We start from the raw sequence: 19134 nt of genomic DNA on the forward strand, positions 1-19134 counted from the left end.
CAAAGCGCCAGTTCGGGAAGAGGCTTTGCAGAGAGAGGAGCTCTGCTTGCGAGCTCCTCTCTCCTGCACAGAATATGGTTTTAGATTGCCCGACTGACGTGGGCCAGGGCAGAGAAGGACTCGGCATCTGGGAAGGCGGGCGGTTGGCGGCGGTGGCGGCAATCGCATGGGCCAATCTGGCCCTTAAACATGTGGGGGGGGGCAGAAAAGGAGGAATCGGGCAGAGAGAGGGAAGGGTAAATTAGAAAAGGGTGGAGGAAACCAAGGACAGAGAGAAAGAGAGAGAGAGAGAGAGACAAAAAAACCAACAGCCCCAAAAAACATGCCCACAACAGAAAGAATCGAGAATAAGATAACGAAAAGAATAAACCATATTAAAGAGAGAGAGAGAGAGAGAGAAGGAAAAGGAAAAGGAGAACAAAAAAAGAAAGGAAATGAGAGAAAGGAAGAGAGACAGCGACAAAAAAAACACCCAAAAGAAAGGAAGAACGCTTAAAGGGGTTAAAAAAAAAAGCTAGCGCCCGTTATTATAACAGGCTTAAAAATACTTCCACTATATATCAAAAAATGTACCTAGAACATTGTAACATTATTTATTTTATTATTTGTTTTATTTTATTTCTATACTGCCCTTCCAAAAATGTCTCAGGGTAGTTTACATTACATATTTAAATTTAATCAATTACATTTCAGAAAAATGGCTCAAAGGCAGATAGATAATCAATTACCAAATTTTTAATTGGTTGAAAGCCATATTAGTAATCCTTCCTTGCAGTTGATTTCAGTAGATCCTAATGGTGATACATTTGCCTTCTTTTCTCTAGATTTTTCTACGTTTTTGTAAAATTTCCCAAACCATAAAGAAATGACATAGGCTTTACAATAATCGTTCTCATAATCCTGCAAGTCACTAGCTAAATCCCAGATCATAAGAAAGTGTCTCTGGATGCTAGTATTGCAACACTGGTTTGTGACCCAAATCTGGCTTCAGGCATTGCTCTACTAATGCACCCAATCCCTGCATGCCACATCTGTGCCACACAAAGGCCTGCATCTGTCTTGTCATGACGGGGTGGAGAAGGTCACGAGGAAGACCTCAATCTAGTACAGAGGCTTCAGTAAGGGTTGAGGCCTCCAGGTTCTAATGATCAGTCATGGCTTGGCATCACCACCTAAAGCCCCCCTCCCCCCAAACATGCCTAAGAAGCTCAACCCAAACCTGACCTAATTAGACTTATTTCATACATCTGGCTTGTCCAGCTGGATGTAAAAAAAAAATGGACACAATTTAACAAGTCCTAGGGAATCCAGCTGAAACTGGATATTTCTGGAGTTCACTGACACATCTAGTTCTCTTTGTATCCTCCAGATAGTCTAAAAGTGTAAAGAGAAAGCAACCGCTTGCATTATGCAGCATTTCCCACCCCTCCCTCCAAATGAACTTCCACACAATATAATATTTTGCCAGCCATTAATCAATACTCTGAAAGGGCATCATATGTAGACACATTCTATTTTCCATCTGTGTGCTAAGCAGCTTAGCATTCTAAAAGACTGAAGAAAGCCATGCTAATTTATGCTTTTTGCTGTGTTATTTCCCCTTTGCAATTGGACCGTTACCCTTTTCCAACATGTCATACAATGCAGCTGCTGCATTGGAAAAGATCATTTAATGGGGAGGGGGGAAATTAAATTTGTATTGATATTCTGGAATAATGTATACTCTTTGGCATGCCTGTTGTTTCGGTAAGCATTCCAGTTTTTGGAAAGGTAACAGGCAGTGTATTAATCTGCACCCTGAACAATTTATTGAAAGTTTAATTAATCATCAGCACAGCAAATTTATGAAACTGACATTGATCAACAAGGAATTTAGGTTCACATTTTCAGGTTAACTAACTCCACTCCAAATATGTTTCATTTCAAACATTCACAGATTAAGTCAACAGATTTAGTGCTCTGTGGAAGCTATCTCCATAGGCCTTAAATGAAATACTGCATCCTTATGCTTGCTAACTTGCTTCATTTACAAGGCACAAATTAAAGATCCTGATTGCCAAGGAACAGAAACTGCTTCATCCAATAACACTTTGCGTTTATGACAGGCCTCTTTGCATCTGATATTAAGAGTTGGAAAACAGAGTGCCTCTATTTTAGGAATTTAATTTCATTGAAGCTTGTCCCTTCAGTATGCAGGACCTTTCCAGAATGATGGATCTTGTACAGGGTAGGTTCTGTCAAATCTGTAGCCATGCCTGAATACACTTTGGTAATTTATTTCCTGCTTTCTTTGTGCTAATGTAATGAGCTACATCATAGCTGAGGCTCAGGAAGATGTAGAAGCTGTCGTTTTTATCAGTATGGTACATATCAGCATTACAAAAATAAACCAATTCAAAGCTCCCCCCACCAAAGAATCTTTTAAAAGAGAAGCAAAAGGGTCCCAGTCATACATTTTGTTATATTTAATTCAGGATAACATACAAGAAACATCACTTTGTGAAAATCATCATCTACTACTCTGTTTTTCTTGTGCTACTGAGCCACAATTTCTCTTAATTTACTTGGAAGCCAGATTGGCAGAAGAGGGTTGTGTGTGGGTTTTTTAAACACATAAAAGCTATTCAATGTTTAGTGTTCTAAGACTGCTAGTCTGCTAATCTAACCTGTGTTTCAAGGTATTTTATTTTTCTCAAAAGTTTCACAGCATGACATTTTACATTTAAGAAATGCATACCCTTCAGAGCAATAGCTGTAATACAACATTTTGACCTTGCGTGTAACAGAGGAAGGGCAAAGGGATTAAATGGTTTGTTAGGAAATGTTGTGTGATGCCATTTCCATGCGGATCTGGTAGGCAACAGAAGGTGCACTTTAAGTTTGATAAACATGACTGAACTGACGAACTGACAACATGTGAATTGTATCTAACAGATTATATCAGATGCTGTAATTTTATGTTCCAAAACTGCTCGAAGGATCACCAGACTCCTTTCCTTTGCCATGCCAAAGATTGCCAGCACTACCACAAAGCTCTATTGCTTTGTGTTGGATGTAACATTGCAGTGCATAGTTGATGGTGACCAACCTGTAACTGAAATAGCAAAGTGAATTATGACCAGTAGGAGTATGCAAGAACAAAAATTGTTTCATTTTGTTTTGTTCATTTTGTTATATGTTCATCATAATTAAATGCCTTTTATAATTAATTGACCTTTGTTCATTTGTTTCCATTTTCCTCATTTGCTTTTCTTTCCCCATTGATTCCATACTAATGAGAAACCCAGATAGTCTTCTGCTATCTATAACCTGTACATTTCCATCCAAATGACATGAAATCTTCAGAAAGTTTGCTGCTACTTCAAGGTATCTGGTCTACAGAATTGCAAGACACTATAGAATGGATCCCCATTTTAGAGGTAATCATGCTACTATAGCTGTGAAATGTTGGGTCAGGAACTTTGGAAATGATGCAATATGGGCCATTTCAGAGGAGGTCAGAGAAGTTCCCAGTCCAAACTAGAGATGTCCATTTCAGTTCTGACGTCTCCAGCCTTGTTCAGGAGAAATCAAAGCTTTCTGAAGCTTCAAATGGCAGCAGGAGTCTGCTCTCTTTTCGCAGGGATTATGGCTGACAGGGAAAAAACCCAAAAACCTCTGCCCTCTATCTGCCCACTTGACTGCCAGCCTGTGCAATTACCTCCCATTTTAACCCATTTTTGCCCATTTTAAAAACTCACATTAAAAAAAAATAAAGCAGTCAATTTTAAGTTTCCCTCTGAGATTCTCTGATGTTGCATAACTTCCCCTTAGATTATCTGATGTTGCATAACTTCCCCTGAAATTATCTGATGCGATATTACTTTTCTTCTGGGGATTTTCACTGAAGGGAAAAAAACCCAATTCTGACCCCAACCCCAATCCTGACCCTAACATTCTGAAGGATCCAAAGTACCCTGAACCAACATTTGTTGGATTGGATCAAATTGGGGCAGACCCAATCCCAACATTTTCAAACGGGCACAGGCCTAGATACGACCAATTGCTTTCAGTACCTTTCTGTTGCTTGTCGCTTCTGAGTTTTCCATCCTATTGATGTTAATTATTCAGGATTACTACAACCACTCCACTGAATCAGATCTACCAAATTTTAGACCTCTAGGACAAAGAGGTGCCTTTTAAAAAGTTGCATCAGTTTCACCATTCTTTCTCTTTCCCCGTCCCTGCAATATTTCTGTGATACACAGAAATACAATATTTCTGTATACACAGTATACAGTGTTCCAAGACTATTTCATGGATCCTGAGAGTCCTCTAAATGAGTGAAAAATTAATGGATTTTCTTTTGGAGCCCATTCATTTTCATTTATTTAGAATGAGTGGATGTCATTCATTTTAATTTCTGAACATTTTTAAAATGAATGCACACTGTTAGTGATGAGTAGGAAGAATAGCTCAGGAAGTTATGAGCTACTGCTGAAGAGCATGCACTATTGCATGGTTTATTTTAAGCTTCCCCCCCAACTGCACAAAGAGCCAATGGAGCCCTCCCCTTCTGAATCCATGAGCAACTCCTACACTTTTTCTAAGGGGTGGGGATAACAGTGGGAAAGGAAAATTAGAAAGAATAGAGAACTTAAGAGAGAGTGGGGAGGGAAGAAAAGGGGGATAGGAAAAAAAGAGAGATGGGGAAAGAAGGTGCCTTGCAAAGTATGGATGAGAATGGCTGCCTTTGGATGTAATGTGGAGCCGTGGGTTCACACCCCCTCCCCCAGCTCTTCTGTCCACATTCAGACGAAATAGAGAGCTCCGTCTCTGCAGTCTTGCTGACTGCGGAAAGGAGAGGGAACTGCCTGCTGGGGCTTCCTTCTTTAATGAAGGACAGCACTGGCAGCCAATAGCAGCCAGAGTGAGAGAGGAGCTTCCGCCCTCAACTACAGTTGTAGAAGGAGAAAACTGTTGTGCCAGCATTCAGATGTAATGCTGGCATCACCAAACTGGGGTTGAAGGTGGCAAAACTTAGAGATAACAAAAGGTACAAATTGGAGTCCAAGGAGGGAAATCGTGGGTCCATTTTTTTTTTTGCTAAACTCCCGTTGTCCACATTTGGACATATAGTTTATGAAACCGGAGGTTAAGAAACCTCCAGTTTCATGTTATGTGTAAATGTGGCCATCATCTTCCTTCCATAAACATAGGACTGAGACTCCCACCTTGCAAAAAGTGTAACTGATGGGTTGATTATAATTTATCCTCTGTTGAATTTATCCTATATAAGAAAATGTTTGTCCTGCAAAATCTTTTGATAATTTTCTATGGTAGGAATAATAGGTTCTACAGGATGTTAAAAAAAACCATTTAAAAACACATCTTTTTAAAGAGGTTTTTAAAATATTTTACCAGCTGCTTATATCCAGAAGGTTCATTAGTTTTTATAGTTTACAGCTTTTTATTAAAAACTTTTAATTTGAAACCTTTTTTTAAAAATGTAATTTTAAATGTGGTGTTATCCTGGTCTTTTAACTTGTTTAACTTCATTAATCTTTTACTTTACATTGTATTTATTTTATTAATGTTGTGAGCCAACCTGAACAGTAGTGTACTGGAGGGAAGGGGTATAAATATTTCAAATAAATAAATAAATAAATAAATTCTAAAGCTGTCATACAAAAGAGGCATCACAAAATGGCTGCTCAAAAACTGCATAGCTGTTGGTGCATAGCTGTTGGCCTTTAATCAACTTTAGCTATAAACCTGTTATAAGGCTAGTGCAACAAGGACAACATGTCTGATGTGAACACAAATATCTAGTTTTCATATTCCATGATAAATACTGGGGAATAAATCCACCAGGAACTGGTGGAGAATCTTTCAGAAGCTACATATTTTACTATAAGGGAAGAAAACTCTGTTAGGAAGCAAGGGAATGCAGACAACTGAACAGACTACCAGAAGAGCAAAACAGAGTGAGTCACATTTCCTGTAATGTAACATAAAACGCCTGTCCTATTGACAATGCTCTCTGGAAATGGACAGACACATTCACTTTTAGGGGTGTGCATTTTGGAATTTTCTCGTTTTGATTTGTATCCAAATCGAAACACCCCCATTTGTTTTTGTACCCAAATTTTCTGAATCTGAATCACCCCTGTTTTGTTTTGTAGCCGAATTTTCAGAATCCGGATCCGAATTGATTTGGATTTTTAAAAAGGGTGATCCCTCGCCCTGAAAGTGATCATTTCCTCCTTGAGTGTTGCTTTTGGGTAACTGGCTGGACATCTGGGATAGACTGTGTAAATGCCAGTGGAAATACTGAAAATTTGGTTCCAGGTAGAAAGTGGACAAAAAGTAGCATTTTGCAAGTTTCTGCTTTACTGTATTCTGTGGAGATGTCTAAATGGCGGGATCGGATTTTAAATATATCCCCCATCCATCAGATGGAAGACATCCTTGGCTCCTATGAAAATATTGCAAATTGTATTTTCTTGGCTATGTCAAATTCTAATATGGAGTCTATGCACCCAATCTGACTTCCATCCAAGTGATGGTATGACAAAGAATGTCGGGCGGCAAAAAAGGAACTGGTGGGAGCTTTTAAAAGCTTTACTATTGACCCTGGTAGCTTTCCTAGAGTAGAGGTTGCAAAAAAGAAAGCTCAGTATAAACAACTAATTAAGAGGAAGAAGGCAGAATCAGTCAAAGAGGGCTGGAAACTCTTGATAGAGGCAGCTAAGGAGAGAAATCAGATCAGGTTTTGGAAATTGGTGACCCCTGCATTAAATTAGTCAACACCTTGTCTTCTAGCATGTATTTCTGTTGAAATCTGGGAAGCTTACTTTCGTACGCTGTATCAAAAACCAGCTATCAAAGCCAGTGGTAGCACTGACTTTGAACAGCAACTCCAGACTCTCGATACTCCAGCGTGGCTCCTTGTAACACATGCAGAGGCGGAGAGGCTGATTAATTCATTCCCCTCTGGGAAAGCCCCTGGAATTGACAGTATCACTATAGAGGCTCTTAAAGCAAATATGAGCTGGTGGGTCCCGCCCCTTTCCTCAGTCTTCACGGCTATAGATGTAACAGCGTTAATACCAAATGAGTGGAAAGTAGCTATAGTGGTTCCAATCTATAAAAAAGGACTCAGGAGCGATCCAAAAAACTATCACCCAATCAGCTTGCTAAGCATAATTAGCAAAATATATGCTAAACATCTGTACTTAAACCTAATAGATTGGCTTGAGGAAAGCAATATCCTGGCTCTAGAGCAGGCGGGCTTTAGAGAGGGAAGATCCACTTTGGATCATGCCCTGGTTCTTCAATTCCTGTCAGCTAAATATTCAACGAAACCACATAGAGGACTGTTCACAGCCTTTGTTGATTTAAAATCAGCGTTCGACCTTATCCCCCGTGAAAGACTCTGGAAAAGACTTTGGGATATGGGTATCAAGAAAAGACTGCTTTTGTTAATTTTTACTTTATATTCTGGTTCCACTCTAAAGGTAGGTTACAACTTCTGAGGGGCTCTGACCACTGCAATCCCTTCAGATAGAGGGGTCCGTCAAGGATGTATACTGGCCCCTATGCTTTGCTATTTAACCTTTATATCAATTCTACGGTTTCTTTTATTTCGTCTCCTTCCACGCATCCTCCCAAGATCACGACTAGGCATGTCTCCGTTTTACTATATACGGATGATATGGTGATTCTTTCGCTAACACCAATTGGCCTAAACCATGCTCTCCTTTTGTTAGGTAAATACTGTATTCAGGAGAACTTGGAGATCAATTACCATAAGAAAAAAGTTATGGTTTTTGCAAACTGGCCCAGAGGGCACCGGTGGTCAATAAGCTCACATAGGATAGAGCAGGTTAAGTCCTTTAGGTATTTAGGAGCATTATTTCATTCTTCCTGTTCACGCAAACCTCACCTCGACTCAGCAATTTTAAAGGCCAAACCAGTAGTTAAATCAATACTCTCTTATTATTATACTAAGGGTGCATCCTATGTCCCAGGCGTGGTTAAACTATTCTCGGCAAAGGTTTTGCCTCAACCTTTTTATGGAGTTCAGTTGGGCATAGTTAAAAACCTTGATCCGTTGGAGGCACTGCAGTCTAAATTTTTAAGAGCTGTACTGGCTGTTCCTAGATGTGCCCCCACGGTGGCTCTGAGAAGAGAGGTCAGAATGGTTAGGCTCCAGATATGCTTATGGAGAGTTATTATCCTTTACTGGTTAAAAATTTATTTTTTGCAGGAGGGTTTGGTTGCTTTCATAAAACAGGACTCCTTTAAATTCAGATGGTATACTGAGGCCATTGATAAGCTGGCCCACTGTAGATCCTCATTAGAGGCTATACAGGAGCTCGGTTATGACAGAGCTCGTACCCAAATTATTCAACGCCTAATGGATATTGAGCTGCAGTATGAAATCTCCCAGATATCCAAAATACTGTTCTTGGGTGATCAACTGAGTGGATTTATTTTGGCCTTCTATCTTCGGGTAGTTACGATTCCTGAATATAGACTAGCCATGATGCTGGCCAGGTTAGATGTTCTTCCGTCTGCTTTCCTATTTGGCAGATATGCAGGAATTCCTTTGGCAAATCGTGTTTGTCCTTGTGGCATGGGCTGTGTTGAAACAATAGCACATGCCTTTTTACATTGTAGTTTTTATGATGAAGCCAGAGGAAAGTTACTTTCTCCTCTCTTGATAAATCTTAATGGAAGAGAAGATGATATCTTATTGAGGTTTTTATTTTCTTTATGCGATGAAGTTAAAATTAGAACTGTGGCAAAATATTGTTATATTCTCTGCAAAACACGTTCTAATGTTTAGTTCATGTTTGAAATGTTTGTATTTGTAAAACTGCTGGTCAAATGACCGAATAAATATTATGTATGTATGTTAAAAAAGGGTCCCAAGGCAAAAAGAGTGGGGGTGGTGGTAGTGCCCAATGGTGGAAGCTACCACCCAAATTTCAAAGGAATTGGGCAAAGGGCTGATTTTTTTGTGAATTTTTAAAGTTTACGCATCTTTAAGAATTTTCCCATAGGGAAAATGGGGATTCCAGCAAATGTATCGCTTCACATCGAGGGGAAAGAGGTGACCCAGAGCGGAGTGTGGTGGGCGGTAGTACCCAATAGGGGCAAGAAAGCTACCAGAATTATTTCAAAGGAATTGGGCAAAGGGCTGATTTTTTGTGATTTGTTGGTTTATGTGTCTTTAAGATTTCTCCCATAGGGAATAATGGAGGTTTCAGCAGCCCCATAATTCCACTTGGGGGGCACTGGGGTGGCCCAGAGTGAGTGGTGGTGTAGTGCACATAGGGTGCCAACCACCCCCATACCCACAAGCCCATAGGGTACTGGGTTTTGTGGTTTCTGAGGTGTTCAGTGTAGATTCTCTGGTAGCACATGAGATTGTCAGTGAAAAACAAGAATCCACTCTTGTGGACTCAATCAGAAGGCTGGAAGGGTGGGAAATTCAAAGAAATGTCAAACACAAAATGGAGACTGACTCAGAGATCACCAGAAAATGGAGGTCCGAAGCAACAAAAGGTTTTGTAGCTGAAACAGGGACGTTTTGTTTTGTATACAAAACTTTTAGTTCTGAAAAATGGGTGTTTTGTTTTGTCTACAAAAGATCCGAAATGGTCTGTTTGGGGTACAAAACGTTTTGTATCCGAAATGTTTCGCACATCCCTATTCACTTTAATGTTACACAACCGACCTTTATTGTGTTTGGAAGTCCTGAGCTCTTTGGCCAAATCCAGTCTGTAAAGCCTGACACTCTGCTGAGAGATGTTGCCTCCTGAAGAACCTGTGCTGAACTGAAATTTCTGGAAGCAGTAATGTGATGGGAGAACCTCATTACTCGTGTGGGTTCTGTTCCTCAGCTACTACTGCAAGTAACAGAACTTCAAGTAACAAGGCATTACAGAAATGGAAAAAGGGAGATGGGTAAAAACCCTGGAAATGGAAGCTGATGGCTAAAACTAAATTACAACATTATGGGCTCCTGCAGGAAGACTTTATTAGGCTTGGACATTTCCAAGCCATGAGGGCCATTAAACGGTGCATTCTCAATACCGAATTACAAGGCAAAGCAGCTAGGATACCAAGAGGCTTGTACATGGGTAATCAGCTTTTTGATCTGAAACCTGTTGACTACTTAAGTAACATATCAATCCCAAAATTTAGGTGCGCCCTAACTCTCACTCAACTTAATGCTCTCCCCATGGCTGTTTTAGAGGGGAAGTTTAAGGGGATCCCATTCTCTTTGTGTTTATGCACCTGCAGCTCAGGGGCTATAGAATCCACCACCAATGTAATTTTATTTTGTGACTCTTACAAGGATATCCGTACAAATTTTATCTCACCAATCTTGAAGAGTGTTCCTGACCATACTGATGGCTTTTATCTTCATTTCTTGCTGTCCAATTTTAATGCTATAATTTCTAATTTGGTGGCCAAGTTCTGTTATATTATCTGCAAATCCTGAAACATATTCATGTGATGTTATCTTGTCTGGCCGATGACCAAAATAAAGTGAATAGATACTGGAAATGAGTGTCTATTAGACACCCCGTGGATATGCGAAACCGGGAATAGTGGTTCTGCGAATAACGAGATCCTACTGTACTTCATTTCTTAGGGAGGGTGGACAAAACTAATGCAGAAGATGAAGGCCCCAAAGGACCCTGGGAACTGTAGTACGACACAGAGGTCTGTGTCCTGCCTGTAGCTGCTGTTGTAATTAATGAAGATAGAAAGGTAAGGGTAAGAGGAAGACAAGAAGCTACTTGAAGATCTGGAAGTGGAGTTGGCCTGTCCTGTCTCTTGAGCTGTCTGCTGAAAAAAATTGGGCTGAGAAGGAAGAAGTCACTTCAGAGGTGGATGCTGAGAACTGTAGCTGCTGGAGTCAGGAGTAGGTTGCTAAAGAAGTCCTGCTTTCATTAAGCCACTTTGTCTCTGGAAGGAGTATCTTGCTGGCTAGGACAAGGCATGCACAAAGCCTATGCTGTATATGGTATACATATGCATATTTAGTTATTCTTCAGTCTTATGATCAGTTGGTTGTATCCCTTAAATTTTATTCTTAACTAAAAATACCCTTTTGGTAAATTAATGGTTATATTATTTTGTATCAGAATGAAAATACATCGGTCCAACACTTCTGTTGAAAAACCAGGTCTTCTGCAATGCTTGTGCACCACCACCTCTAACAGCTTTGCTTGCTGATGTACCTCATGCATCACTTACTGACACATCCTTCACAGCTAAGCTGTTTAAATATAGAATGTAATGAGTTAATAAATGCTTTTGACCAATCAAGTAGTTAGTCCCAATAACTCACTATTGATATAAAATAATGAAAATTGAAAAGAAACAATAATCATCTTAATGTTCTGTTTCATTTTTTCTCGTGTTTCTACAACTGTTCCATATTAAACCCCCATATTCCCAGCTGCACAAAAACTTAATTCCCACTGCACGCACACACACACACACCCCAACTATACAAAATGTGTACAGCTGCACATTAGAATAAACTTTGGTTTTTTCTCATTAACCCTCCCCACATCATTCAACCATGAATTTATGTACCACTATTTTATTGTTATGTAAGTCTCACTCTGGGCTTAAGGTGGACATCTTTAGAAAAGAGCAGGACTAAGACTATCAATTGCAGTGTTATCTGAAGCACTCTAGTTTTTATCTTTATTGCAACCCACTGAGCAGACTGGCATGCCTGAGTGTGGAGGCAAATGTGCCTATGTTATTTGCAGTCCAATGCTCCTGCACTGTCCAAGGCAATTTTTATGCTGAAACTATATAGACAGACTCCATGAAGTCAAGCTATTTCTCTGTCCTAATGGGAATCCTTGGAGGCTAAGGGATTTACCTGGGGACTTAAAAATTTGCTGGAACCAGTGAGATGCTGCATAGCTATGAATTAGCAGGCTGGATGCATATACCACATACACCAGGAATTCTCTGCTAAAAGGTGGTAAAAGGTAAATGGTGCTGTCAAGTTGGTGTCGACTCCTGGTTTTTCTTTAGTAGAATACAGGATGGGTTTACCATTGCCATCTCCCACAGTATGAGATGAAGCCTTTCAGCATCTTCCTATATCGCTGCAGCCCGATATAGGTGTTTCCCATAGTCTGGGAAACATACCAGTGGGGATTCAAACCAGCAACCTCCTGCTTGCTAAGCAAGTCATTTCCTCACAGCACCATTAGTTGAAACAAAAGTTGGGGATTGTAGAAGAAGAATGGAAATGTTCCTCAAAACCAACAGAATAACAGTATGCACCCACCATCTATTTTCTATTTTGGCTGGCCCCCAGTACACCCCAATTGTCTCCAGAAATAGCCATTAAAATAGGCTGCACACAAGCAAATTTGATTTTTATTCACCTACAACCTGCCGTGTTCACCAGTGGCCCACCTAAATAGCAGGCAAGTTTGAACACACAGCAGTGGTGCGGGCAGCCTGTTTAAATAGCTATTTCCTGAGGTGATTGGAGTGAACTGGGGGGCAGGGAGTGGTGAGTGGCAGGGAGCCAGTCAGCACCTTTCTCGCCGCTCCCCCACCATGTTTTGGTGGATTCCCCCACCGCTTTACTTGTAAAGGGGAATCCTCACCGGTTTCCCCTTTACAAGCATTACCACCAAACCATTTTGATTAAACAGACCAGACCGGCTGATTGGTTCGACCAAACCAGTTCTGGGGAATGCGGTTTCATTTGAATTAGATTTGAATTCGAACCAAACCACATTTGGGGGTTCATGCACACCCCTAGTGAGTTGATGCTTGGAGACCTTAAAGGAGACTTTAAAGACAGGAGAGAAAGGGAGAGGAGGGTTGGAACTGGACCAGGTCTTCTGTTTCATTCAGTACTTTTGTTCTGAGAATCTATTGGTGTGTCTTTTTAATTATTTTAAAAAGAATTCATTTTGTTAATGGATCAGCATTAGACAAGGCTATCAGAGGGTTCATATCCAGACCAGAAACTTCCTTATTGGGGACACCCTGACCCCAACATTAAACCCAGATTTGCCAACTCAGAATTATATGGAATCCAGACCTGTGTCTGACTCCATTTATTGAGGAATCAATTAAGGCCTGAATTCAGATGAACTGACCAGGGCATGACACCCAGGTCTCATGAATGCCTTTGGTAATTGCTGTGAAAGCAGAGGCAATCCAGCATTGTATTCTCAATGTTTGTGAAATGGATAATCGAGAGACAAAATGTCCATGCTTGGTTTCAGGTGTCTCATACATATCCAAGTACTCTCACTGCAGAATTTACAGTTGCATGGCAGGAATACTTACACACACTAGCAATTTGGATAGTTGGTGCCCAGCTCATTCGTGTTGAATCAGAACTCATAGCCCAGCAGGCCAGATTGAGTTCTGATCATTGCCAGTACCACTGAACTCCTTGCAACAGGAATACAAATGGAGTAAAATGATTAAACTCTTTAAAATGGCCTAAGCTAGCTTTCAGGTAATGCCTTTGGGGGAAGCTGGGAGCTGGGCTCACATTTCCTCCTGCAAAAAGTCTATGTTGATCATTGATGATTGCTCTGCTCTGCCCAAAGGTGATAATCCTCTCTCTGAGAATCATTCGCTATGTAGAATTAGAAGTATTGTTATACCCGATTGCTGTCTTTAGAATTTCCACCCTAGGTAGATACACACAAAAGAGAATGATTTAATTGTTGTCTTACACTTAGAGCTGTGATTCTTCTTTGCTAACATCTTTTAACACTGTCAAGGGACCAGGCGCCAGAAATCTGGGAACAAGAAAAGATGCCCGTTTGCAAGCTCAGAGATGCAGATTTGCTTTGGGCAAATCTCAATAGAACAATCTCCTCCCCAAAACAGCAGCTAACAGGAGATGGTGCTCACCCTGGACTGAGCTAATATCCTGAACTAATATTAATAATTTAAAAATATCCAGAGGGTAACAGCAAATTGTCACCTTTTGGGGATCCAGGAAGGATGAGGACATTTTGAATAGACTCTATGGAGATCAAAGGTAGAAACAACTATAAGGATGGAGCATACTGAACAGAGAGCTAGCAAGCTTTGCCTAATCAGCAGACTTTGCTCAAGAACAATCCGAGGGTTCGCTGCTCCAAGCTGTGGGGCAAAAGCAGGAACTCTTTCTAGGGATAAGGGACTGTCTGTGACCCCCTGCTACATAGTGAGAAGTCAAGACTTCCCCCAGCCATGCTGCTCTCACTCCCCACTTCACTCTGAGCATCTGTCCCCAGCCTGCTTAACTGCTTGAAGCTTGCACCCCAGGCTCCTGTTCTCCAGCACCCACGTTTCCCCTCCATCTGAAGTCTCACAACTCTCAAGCCTCAGATCCTGGTAATATGCTGCTTCTACAATAGTGGATCCCTCTTTCCTTCCCCTTTCTTCCCCTCCCTCATACCTCTACTAATTCCTGATGTCCCCAACCATACCACTCCTTACCTCCCCAACCCTTCCATCTATGTCTGAATTATGTTAGGCTTTAGGAAGATTAAACACACACACACACACACACAATAGGGCTGATGATGTTGGAAGCCATGATTGAAATATTAGTAGTAGTTCAGATTGGTTGTTCTGTTCTCCGCTCAGATTGATGCTGTTGTTCTTCAATAATCAGTAAAGCCCATTGAATTGTTTGAAGTATTTTTGGTCTTCTTCTTTCTACCTTCACACTCAGACTATACATGGTCACCGTATAAAGAACTGGTCACTTTGTGACACCGGTGAAACCAGCCTAATTTCATATGCTAGCTCCAGAGCATATCTAGTATACAAATCAGGCTTAGTTCACAACATCCTAAGAGAGGCAGAAAGTAATGTTAAAAATATAAAAGGCAAGAACACACATAGTGTAGCTTAATAATGTAGTTGTCAGACACTATTTGTCACCTGCTGAAAAGGTGAATCACAAATTATATACATCATTCACATGACTCCATGGGGGATCTTCATAAGTTTGGTGTTTGAAGAGTTCATGGCAAAGGGTGGTATTTTAATGGTACAACCAGTGAAGGCAAAAGTGGACAGGAAAGGCAATTATGATGACTTCAAGAAATATGTCATTAAATAAGAAATAAAAGTCATGAAGCTAGTTTCTATAACAACAGATGGAGCTTCAGCTATGTTTGTATCTAAGGCATCCTAGCTCATCATAATCAACAAGCTCTGTAAGGAAAAGTGATAGACATGACACATGTTAAGAGGTGGGTGGTAAAAACTGTTGACTCTGCTCAAGTCAGAAGCCTTAAGCATCAACTTCCTTAAATGCCTCACATGAACCTGAGGCAGCCTGTGGAGAGGTGCTTCCTGCCTTTCTGCAGCAGACCAACATTCTTGAAGTTGTTTGGCAAGAAATCATTTGAGGTTGTTTTGTTAAAAAACCAAACCCAAACCCAGCTTGATACAGGGATATTCTTGGGACCCAGAAATTACTCATTTTATGGGCATGTTTTCTTGGCTTCACATTCCTGACCCACATTTATGTTGGGGCTGCATGGGAGAATGGGACTATAGTTAGTGCAAAGTTCATGGAAGAGAAAAGAATATTACACAGACGATTAGTGTGATAAATTCACTCCAGATGACTGAAAATCAGTTTTCAAGTGGCCAAGATTATCTATCTATCTGACAATATAATGCAACCTTCACACTTCAGTCTTACAGCAATTAGAGTATGAGAATGATTGTGGAAACATATAAAGAATGTTTTGAAAAAATAGCAGGTGGAGTTAAAATATAGCGCATATCTGGATTTCTGGTCTATAATAGCCCAATTAAGGTTTATACCTGAATGTGTGAAGGGGGCAAACAGGCATCATCTGGAAAACTGCTCATGGCAAGACACAGGCCTCTGTGTGTTTAGAGCTTGTCTGCAAAGAGTAGTACCCAATGCACTGAAAGTTCCTCCATGTGATGGGAGAAATCCTGCTTGTGGTTGGCACTCTGCAGACAAGTACTGAATGCAGGGTCATCCAGGGGAGTGTGACTAGTGGGCACGTTGTCATCCCTCTCCTTGTATTCACTGAACATAAAGAGGGCTTTAGTAGGAAGAAAGCTTTATGTAGGAGGAGGGTTTTGATTATGACTTCTTAAGAGTCCAGAGACATTTTGAACTGGTTCACATATGCATGTGTATTACTTGATGTAACATCATTTTTAGCCTACTTTCCAGTATGCTTCTGAGATCACCTGGCATTCTGTGTGTGTGTCCATGTGTCTGGGTATGTGTGTATCCCCCACTACCAAATTTGCAATGCCTGAGCCAATATGAATCGAATCAGATACAGTTGTACACAGGGGCACCTCAATGACATAGTCTGTGATGATGTCATGCAGCCCTATTCAAGTTGGTGGAGGCATAAACATTTGAGGCACAAGTTGCCTAACTTCTGAAATGCCTAACTGATCTGAAACAGGATAGGCACATAAATGCTTGAGGCACAAGTGGGCTAACTTGTAGACTGTCTAACCAATTTGAATCAAATTTGGTACAGTTATAGTGAGTGACACACAGGGAAAACTCAGTGGTGTAGTTTGTAATAATGTCATACACCCCATCCAAGATGGTGGATGTGTGAATATTTGAGGCGCAAGTGGGCCAACTTGTGAACCATCTAACTGACTTGAACCAAATTTGCTATAAGTGTAGGGACACATAGGGATTGCTGAAGGGTGTAATTTGTAATGATGTCATCCTCTCTGATTCAAGATGGTGGACACATGAACATTTGAGGTGCAAGTGGAAACTCATTTGGACCAAATTTTGTACAGTTGTAGGGACACATAGGGAAACCACAAATGAATAGCTTGTGGTGATGTCATCCACCACAATTCAAGATGGCGGATGCATGAACATTTTAGGCACAAGTGAGCCATATCAGTTAGGTGAACTGCCTGATTTGAACCAAATTTAGCCTAGTTGTAGGGACAGTGAAAGAAAAGTAGACAGATTAGTTCTTACTAGAACTTCTTATAATTTCATTTTTATCCCACCAAAGGAGCATAGGGCAGCACACATGGATCCCACTCACCAATCTTGTCCTCAAAACAAAAGAGAAAAGAAACACTGGCCAACACCCTAACCAGTGAAACATCAATGCTCCATTGGACGTGCTGGTGCTGTATATGAGTTCCCAAATACCTCAGTACCAATGCTTCGGAAGGAACGGATTTTGATTATCTCCTCTTTCCTGGAAGTCACATGTGTCACCCAAAAATATATCCTTGGAAGCTGCACATCCCTCGGGGACATATTTTTGGGAGAAATTGAGATAGTCAGATTTCATTCCCTCTGCACAAGTGTCAGTGCTGAATTAGTTGAGCCTTTCTGTAGCATTGGTGCATCTCACAGAGCAGCAGCACTTCATTCGTTAGGATGTTGGCCTCTGGGAGTTAGGGTAGTTCAATTTGTATCTCTTGGGATTTGGAAAATTTGTTTGGATATTTCACCTTGTCTCCGATTGTATTTGGTTTCAAAATTGTTGTAATATATTTTGAATCTTTCATGTGGGGCAGAATGAAATCACTCTTAAAATGAAGAAGTTATCATCTACTGTCAAATAATATACTGCCAAGGGAAATGGTCCATAACAACAAATAAATATTATATTCTGTTTCAATGTTTTAAAATGTTATTAGATTTTAACATGTTAATGTTAAAATTTCTGTTTTGATGTTTAAACATGCTATCTACCCATGCCTAGCATGCATATATTACAGTCCTTACAGCTGACTTACTTGTAAGCAAGGGTGTGGGGTCTACTTGTAAGTAAGAGAGTATATTTACAGGTAATGGTGAGGGGGACTACTCATGAACAAGTAGGTGGCTCATGAGTAAGAGAGGGTTTACTAGGTTCATGAGCATAAAGTTTACTTGCAAGAAATGGGGTCTATTCTCAGGTAATCTGCTTGTAAATGGACTACAAGTCTTACTTGTGAGTAGACATGTATACTTACTCATGAATAGACCTTCACTCTTATTCATAAGTAGACCTTCACATTTTATATTAGTGAATTGACTTGCACCTTTACTCTCAAGTACAGCTGCACCCTTACAGTGGAGAAGATCTTCACTTTAATCATGAGTACACCCACACCCTTACTCTCAAGAAGCCTTTTCACCCTTGCTCATGAGTGGTCACAACTCCTCTATGAGTACGCCAGTACCTTTCTCATAAGCAGACCTCTCCTTGACTTATGAGTTGACACTTGTACTTACTCATGTGTAGCCCTGCAGCCTTTGTCACAGGTAAACCTGTAGGCTTACTCACAAGTAGGCCCTCACACTCTTGCATAAACACACCCTTATTCATGAGCAGACCCCTCACAAGTATGTTTTGTCCTTACTCTTGAATAGACAAAAACCTTTGCTGTTGAATTGAGTCTACTCACAGATTTACCTATGAGTAGAGTATCACACTCTCACAAGTCTACTCATGCGTAGACCTGTGGCCTTGCTCACAAAAACTATGCAGCCTTCCTCCTAATACTTACTCCACATCCGTTGATCACAACTCAATGGTATTAGCAGCTGAAAGAATTTCAGAGACCTGGATCACAAAGCATTATTCAAATATTGAGAGGAATGTGTTAATAACATATTCAACATGGAAACAGAAATGATTCTATATGTATTACCATTTATTTTGTCAGTTGATCTGTGGTACTCATTGACACTAGATACAGTAAAGATCTATCTTTTGATTATGTTCAGTAACAAAGTACATTGAGGTGGAATCTCTGACAGAGGGGAACACTAAGCAGTAGGAATGTGCACAGACCGGTTCGGAGGCCATTCTAAAGGCCTCCAGACCGGTCCGGTCACGGGGTGGTTTTGGTTCGGAAGGGTAGTTTGAGGGGTTCCATTAAGGGCGGGGGGGGGCTTTACTTACCCCTCCCGCGCTTTCCACACTCTGCCACCGTATTTACTGTAAAAATTGCTCCTCCGATGGCTCCTCCTCCGATGGCTGCTCCGTTTAAAAAAAATGGCTGCCCCCTTGAAGCCCCGGCCCCCTGCTGCTGCTGCCCTCTTGAAGCCCCCTCCCGCCTCCTTAAATCTCGCCCGGGCCCCGAGATGACTCT

At 40.8% G+C, this 19134-nt stretch overlaps 1 long non-coding RNA gene across 1 annotated transcript; it reads right to left on the reverse strand.

The window, feature by feature from the left end:
* Nucleotides 1–681: 681 nt before the first annotated feature.
* On the reverse strand, nucleotides 682–19039 carry LOC128351602 (uncharacterized). Its single transcript, XR_008319901.1, has 3 exons — nucleotides 18945–19039; nucleotides 13740–13805; nucleotides 682–3094 (listed from the first exon to the last, which is right to left on the reverse strand). It is a non-coding gene; the product is annotated as an uncharacterized LOC128351602 (long non-coding RNA).
* Between the last annotated feature and the right edge of the window lie 95 nt (nucleotides 19040–19134).

The sequence above is a fragment of the Hemicordylus capensis genome, chromosome 3, assembly GCF_027244095.1.
Source record: "Hemicordylus capensis ecotype Gifberg chromosome 3, rHemCap1.1.pri, whole genome shotgun sequence".
Lineage (NCBI taxonomy): Eukaryota > Metazoa > Chordata > Lepidosauria > Squamata > Cordylidae > Hemicordylus > Hemicordylus capensis.